We start from the raw sequence: 6,565 nt of genomic DNA on the forward strand, positions 1-6,565 counted from the left end.
CTCACTCTGTAGCCCAAGCTGAAGTGCAGTGGTGCGATCTCGGCTCACTGCAAGCTCTGCCTCCTAGGTTCACGTGATTCTCACAGAGCACATACTTTTTCCCATAAGCTCTACTTGGCTACAAGTATAACTTTACTTTCTGTGGGTATTTTTTAGGAACAGGGAGATTAAAAAAAAAAAGAAGGAACAGAGAGGGAGATTCAAAACTGCTATGTCCTATTTTCTTTTAGCCCCTTCTCTCCTTTCCTATCAATTGACAACTCTTTCTTTTCTTTTCTTTTCTTTTCTTTCTTTTTCTTTTTTTTTTGAGATGGAGTCTTACTCTGTCACCCAGGCTGGAGTGCAGTGGTGTGATTTCGGCTCACTGCAACCTCCACCTCCCGGGTTCAAACGATTCTCCTGCCTCAGCCTCCTGAGTAGCTGGGATTACAGGTGCGTGTCACCATGTCTGGCTAATTTTTGCATTTTTAGTAGAAATGGGGTTTCACCATGTTGGCCAGGCTGGTCTTGAAGTCCTGACCTCAGGTAATCCTGCTGCCTCAGCCTCCCAAAGTGCTGGAATTACAGGTGTGAGCCAGTGTGCCTGGCCCAGCTCTTTTTTTTCTAAGGTACTTTTGTTGTAGTAAAATTGACAACTCTTTCCCTCTCCTTCTGTCCCAGGATTTTTTGCTGCCTCTTGATTTGGTCTGCTTTTCCTTTCCTTACCTTTCTTGGGCTGCTTTCTCAAACTGCAAAGCAAACCTTAGCTGTTCTCTTTTTTCTGCCCTTCAGGGGTGTGAGTCATAGCCAGTAGCTCCCTGTGGGGCCTCTAAGGACCCTTGTCTGGGTGCTGTGATCTCAATTTTTGCTGTTCCCTTTGGAAGGAGAACTGATCCCTATGTCAACATCAATGCCTCAAGGATTTCATTCTAAAAACATCCAGGGGAGTGACCTGATTTTGAAATCCAAACTGTTTTTGTGACTTTGGGTTAAAGTCCAGGTATTGATATCCTCAGTGTTGCTGTAGGCAGGTGTGTTTTGCTCTCAAGTTTAATTAGACAGGACTTCTCTGGCCTTGTCAGGCTCTGGCCCTAATTTAGATTTGGCCAAATTTAGATTTGCCCTAGCACTCAAGCACAGTGCAAAATCAGGTGATCTCACTTAGTCCTTACAACAGTCCTGTAATATTATCCCCATTTTTCAGACAAGGAAGTTGAGGCTCAGAGACGTTAAGTAATTTGCCTCAACAGCAATTGCACTGCTGCTAAATGGTAGAATCAAGTTCCAAGTTTATTTTCTTACCTCAAAGTATTTGTATATAGTGCTGCTTATGGCGGCCTCTCTTCCTTTAAGGAGTTTGCATTCTGAGACCAGGCCTACTATTCAAAAACCTATACACTTTCCTGTGTGTGCTGGCACGTACACACACACACACACACACACACACACACACACACACACACACGCACGCACACACATACATTCGTCTAGTCTGTCTCTGTCTCTGTTTCTGCCCTCACCTCCTCCCTATCCTTCCAACTACAGGAAAATCCTTGTGATTTGGGGTTTGGGGAAGAGGGACGGGCTGGGACAATTGGGGTTACATTCAGCCTGGGACTCCATGCTCCCTCCCCCATTTCACAGGCAGTCACTCGTCAGGAAGGGACATGGGGTTTTCTTTGAGATTTACTTAGGAATTTCTGGCTGCCTTCATCAGTTTGGTGTGGCTAAGGCCAAACTCCTCCAGCTCTTTTCCCCTTCCCCTGCTTCTCTCTCTTGCCTCCGTCCTGTGGTTCTACAGTATCTCAGTCACTGGACTTAGCCTCTCCACCCTGCCATACATATTCCGTGGCCAGGCTTGGGTCAGGTCCAGTCTAGCTCATTCCAATTTGTTCCTTCCCCTTCTCTGCTGCAGTCTTTTCGGAGAGCTTCTGCTTATGCCAGCTCCCTTCTCCATTGTTTGGACGCTACTCCCTTACTCTTCCATCACCCACCTGACTTCCTGTTGCTCTCTGCTTGGGTTATTATAACAGCTGCCATTTATGGAGTGCCCCCTGTATGTATATTCACAGACTCTCACGCTCACAACAACCCCGTGAGCCAGGAGCCATTGTCTTCAACTCACAGGTGAGGCAATGAAGGCTAACAGAAGCTGAGTAACTTACTACACAGGTGGTAAGCAAGTGCTGGAGCTCAGAGTAAGAATTGTATTGACCCCTCAACCCAAGCTTGGGTCCCTTTTCCATTGCCAGGCTGCATTCTAATCTATACTTCTCTCCATTAAAACCTCTCTTGTCTGTATTCTCCTCTCCTCATCTCGTTTTCTAAGTTTACACATTCTGCTGTGCCATTCCCAACAGCTGCAAAACTTTCAAACAGCTGGGGAACACCTCTCCTTTAGATCTCCAAACTGGCCGGGCGTGGTGGCTCACGCCTGTAATCCCAGCACTTTGGGAGGCCAAAGCGGGCAGATCACCTGAGTTCGGGAGTTTGAGACCAGCCTGACCAACATGGAGAAACCCCGTCTCTACTAAAGATACGAAATTAGCCAGGCATGGTGGGGCATGCCTGTAATCCCAGCTACTCGGGAGGCTCAGGCAGGAGAATCGCTTGGACCCAGGAGGCGGAGGTTGCAGTGAGCCAGGATTGCGCCATTGCATCTCAGCTTGGGCAACAAGAGTGAAACTCTGCCTCAAAAANAATCCCAGCACTTTGGGAGGCCAAAGCGGGCAGATCACCTGAGTTCGGGAGTTTGAGACCAGCCTGACCAACATGGAGAAACCCCGTCTCTACTAAAGATACGAAATTAGCCAGGCATGGTGGGGCATGCCTGTAATCCCAGCTACTCGGGAGGCTCAGGCAGGAGAATCGCTTGGACCCAGGAGGCGGAGGTTGCAGTGAGCCAGGATTGCGCCATTGCATCTCAGCTTGGGCAACAAGAGTGAAACTCTGCCTCAAAAAAAAAAAAAAAAAAAAAAAAAAAAAAAAAAAATCTCCAAACCATCAATTACTCCAAATTCAGCTTGAGTCTGTCTGCCTCCTTCAAGAAAGTGGAAACACACGCTCCGAAATCCTTGGCCCTGTTGGCTAGCCCTCTGCAGCCCGCTGAGCACGCTTTATTCATCCACTCGCAGCCCCGTGTTGGGTGCATGCCTGGTTTGCCTTGTAATCAAGGAAGGAAAACAGCACCTGGCAGTGCCCAGCATTCCCACTGAACCCTAACCCTGTGTGGCAGGAAATGTCTCAGATAGACAAACTTGGCCACCTTGCACCTAGGGGTCCTTCAAGTCTTCCTGTGAATCTGACCCTATGGAAATAAGGGGAATCTTTGGCCGGAGGAAAAAAAGTGAGAGGAGAAGCAACACTGAACTTGGAAAGAGGCTGCAGAGAGAGGCCAAGCAAGCCTGGCACCTGGTAGGAGGGGCCTCACCCCAGCTTCAGAAGGAAGCATGGAAGGGACCTAAGTGACTGAAGGCGGAGGTCAATAGAAGGCAAGACCCGGCCCCTATTTCCGGCCCCTGTGCCACATCAGCCCTCCCTGGCCCACCTCCCTCAGCCCCAGTCTCCTCACCTCCCTGTCACTGCCACACCTGGCTGCTGCTGCCCTTTCCCAGAGAATGTCTGCAGGTGTGTCTGCCCTATGCCACCAGGTACTGTCAGCCCAGCCCAGGGGAGGGACAATGAGCTCAGGGCCAGAGCCAGAAATGGCCCACAGCCCAAGAGGAACCAGACAAACATTAACCAGCCCCACCTCCTCCCACATACAGTCATTAAACACGATTGATCCTCTGAGCGCCCTATGAGTTTGGAGAGACAGATCACATAGCCTGGAGTCACTGCCTTGTCCCAGAGGAAGAGAGGCATCGTTGTCACCCACCCATGTTTAGTCTCTCTGGGAGACTGAGCTGGACCTGTGCTCCTCAGCATCCCTCAGGCTTCCCCATGCCCTAGCCTTAGGTAGATCCACAGTGTAGGCAAGCTGCAGAGATGGATCCTATACAGGCTGCCATCCTGGTCAACCCTTCTAGCTCCCAGCCTCTGAAACTATATGACAGGGCCAGGCATGGTGGCTCATGCCTGTAATCCCAGCACTTTGGCCAAGGCAGGAGGGTCACTTGAAGCCAGGAGTTTGAGACCAGCCTGGGTAACATAGTAAGACCTCATCTCTACAAAAGTATAAATAAATAAACACATTATATGACAACGGGGAGGAAAAGCCATGGGTGATGCCTGCTGGCACCTGAGGTCAAGATGGGAGCTGGCAGTGCTTCCCACCCATATGGCAGTACCAGGGTGCCCTTCGGCCACTTGCTTATTGTCCACATCCTGAGTGGCTGGGGACGGACCAAAGTATTTCTAATCCTATCCCAGAACCCTAAAACCTCAGAAATTGCTTTCTACCCTCAAGGCCAAGGCAGTTGAACTGCAAAGTGTATCATGTGCAGCAATGAATCTTGGCAATCATTAAAGTAAACAGAGAATGTCAGCCATTAACTGAGGGATCAGTCTAGTTTCAAGGTCTGCACCACTGACGGCTTACCTGAAGACCCTGCTGGGTTCTGTGGCCTGAATGGCAGTGGAGAAATAAGGGAAGTTAGCAGAGAAACTGGCCCCTGCCTTCTGTTCCTCACTCCAGCTTGAGCTCACTGCTAGAAAGGGAGTCAGGGCCTCAGCTTTCCTTAGCCAAACCTGGGCATATGGATACATCAGTCCATGAGTATTGGACACCTACTAGGAACCCAACAAAGGGCTACGTGCTGGGTACAGGTGGCAAAGGAGGTGAAAACATCTCAACTGTTCATAAGAGATTTATCAACTTCTTTTTTTTGAGTTGCAGTCTCACTCTGTCACCCAGGCTAGAGTGCAATGGCGCAATGTTGGCTCACTGCAACCTCCGCCTCCCGGGTTCAAGCGATTCTTCTGCCTCAGCCTCCCAAGTAGCTGGGATTACAGGCGCCTGGCTAATTTTTCTATTTTTAGTAGAGATGGGGTTTCGCCATGTTGGCCAGGCTGGTCTTGAACTCCTGGGCTCCAGTGATCCGCCCACCTCAGCCTCCCAAAGCACTGGGATTACAGGTGTGAGCTATCATGCCCTGCCGAACTTCTGGAGGAGAGGGGACCAAGACCCAATAAATTGCTGTGAAAAATATCAGTGCGTATTCAATCGTGTGGTTCTAACTTTGATTCCTGAGAGAGTCCAGAGAAGGGAATGATGAGAGTAAACTGAAGTAATCAGGGAAGGCTTCCTAGAGGAGGTGAGGTTTGAGTGGAGATGTAAAAGACAGGTAGGAGTTGGAAGGGGAAGGACAGGGTTAGCATTCCAGAGAGGAGGAACAGTGTGAGTGAAGGCACAGAGTAGGAAGGAGCAAGGCATATCTGGGAGCCAGTAAGGAGGCAGGACTGTGTTGAGGGGCTGTGGAGGAAACTGTCAGTCAGTTAAGAGGCTTAGAGTATGGAGGACATTTAAAGCCAGATAGGGAATCCTTTAGTTGTGCCTGGTAAACTTGGTGAAAGGCAAAACTGAGCTGGACATCATGGTGGGTGGGGGACAGGCTGAACACTATTCTTCCCTCTGAGAGTACAAGTTGTAGTGGATAAAGAGGACTGCCGTTTCCCGAGTACTGAATGCATAAAAGGCAATGTTCAAAGTGTTTTGTATTACTTTGTTTGATTTTCAAAATAACCCTACAAAGTAGGCCCTATTAATATTCTCATGTTACAGGGGAATTAAGGCACACAGAGGTTAAGTGACATAATTGAGGTTAGCTGGCTACTGGTAAGTAACAAAGCTGGATTTGAACCCAGGCAGTCTGGCTCCAGAACTTGTTCACTTGACCACTATGTCACAGCTGATGAGCTCTACAGGGTCCCACTGAGAATCTGAGTTAGAGGTGGTCCCTGACTCCAGGAGATTCTAAGCTAACAGGACAGATGAGACACTCACCTGAGTAACTACAAGGGAGTTTCTCCTAAATGCCATATGCAGATATGAGATGCCAGAAGTTCAGATGCAGAAGAAAAGGGTAGGTTTAACAGAAAGGCAGAGTTGGATGTGGGTCATAAAGGAGATGGAGGGACAAACATTTCAGGTGACAGGAAGCTGTGAGCTGTGTTTGGGGAACTGTAGGCAGACCTGTTTGACCAGAAGAGAGAGCTCCTATACATAGCGGAGTTCATAGGAAGGGAAACTACAGGTTAATATTAGTGTGTACTCATTGTTCCTTGGAGCTCTGGCAGGATTTCTTTGTGGTGCTTATAGTTCTAAACTATAGAAAGTCTATTTGGATACTTTGTAGCTGTATAAAATACACTGTTGCTAGAATTGACCTGTCTGCTGCCTGTTGACTGTTACTTGAGCCCATCTTCTGGATGGTGTGCGGCTGCTAAAGAGAGGAAAGGCAAAGAGAGAGAAGGGAGGGAAAAGAGGGAGAGCAGGCCAGGCATGGTGGCTCAAGCCTGTAATCCCAGAACTTTGGGAGGCCGAGGCGGGCAGATCACGAGGTCAGGAGATCGAGACCATCCTGGCTAACACGGTGAAACCCCGTCTCTACTAAAAATACAAAAAATTAGCCGGGTTTGGTGGCAG

At 48.9% G+C, this 6,565-nt stretch overlaps 1 protein-coding gene across 1 annotated transcript in view; it reads right to left on the bottom strand.

The window, feature by feature from the left end:
* The window catches only part of GJB1 (gap junction protein beta 1), an 11,810-nt gene extending 8,173 nt beyond the window's left edge, over nt 1–3,637 (bottom strand). Inside the window, exon 1 of the mRNA XM_017875863.1 lies at nt 3,551–3,637. The gene's annotated coding sequence lies outside the window, so the exon portion shown is untranslated. The remainder of the gene's footprint in view (nt 1–3,550) is intronic.
* Between the last annotated feature and the right edge of the window lie 2,928 nt (nt 3,638–6,565).

The sequence above is a fragment of the Rhinopithecus bieti genome, unplaced genomic scaffold (assembly GCF_001698545.2).
Source record: "Rhinopithecus bieti isolate Rb0 unplaced genomic scaffold, ASM169854v2 scaffold_10417, whole genome shotgun sequence".
Lineage (NCBI taxonomy): Eukaryota > Metazoa > Chordata > Mammalia > Primates > Cercopithecidae > Rhinopithecus > Rhinopithecus bieti.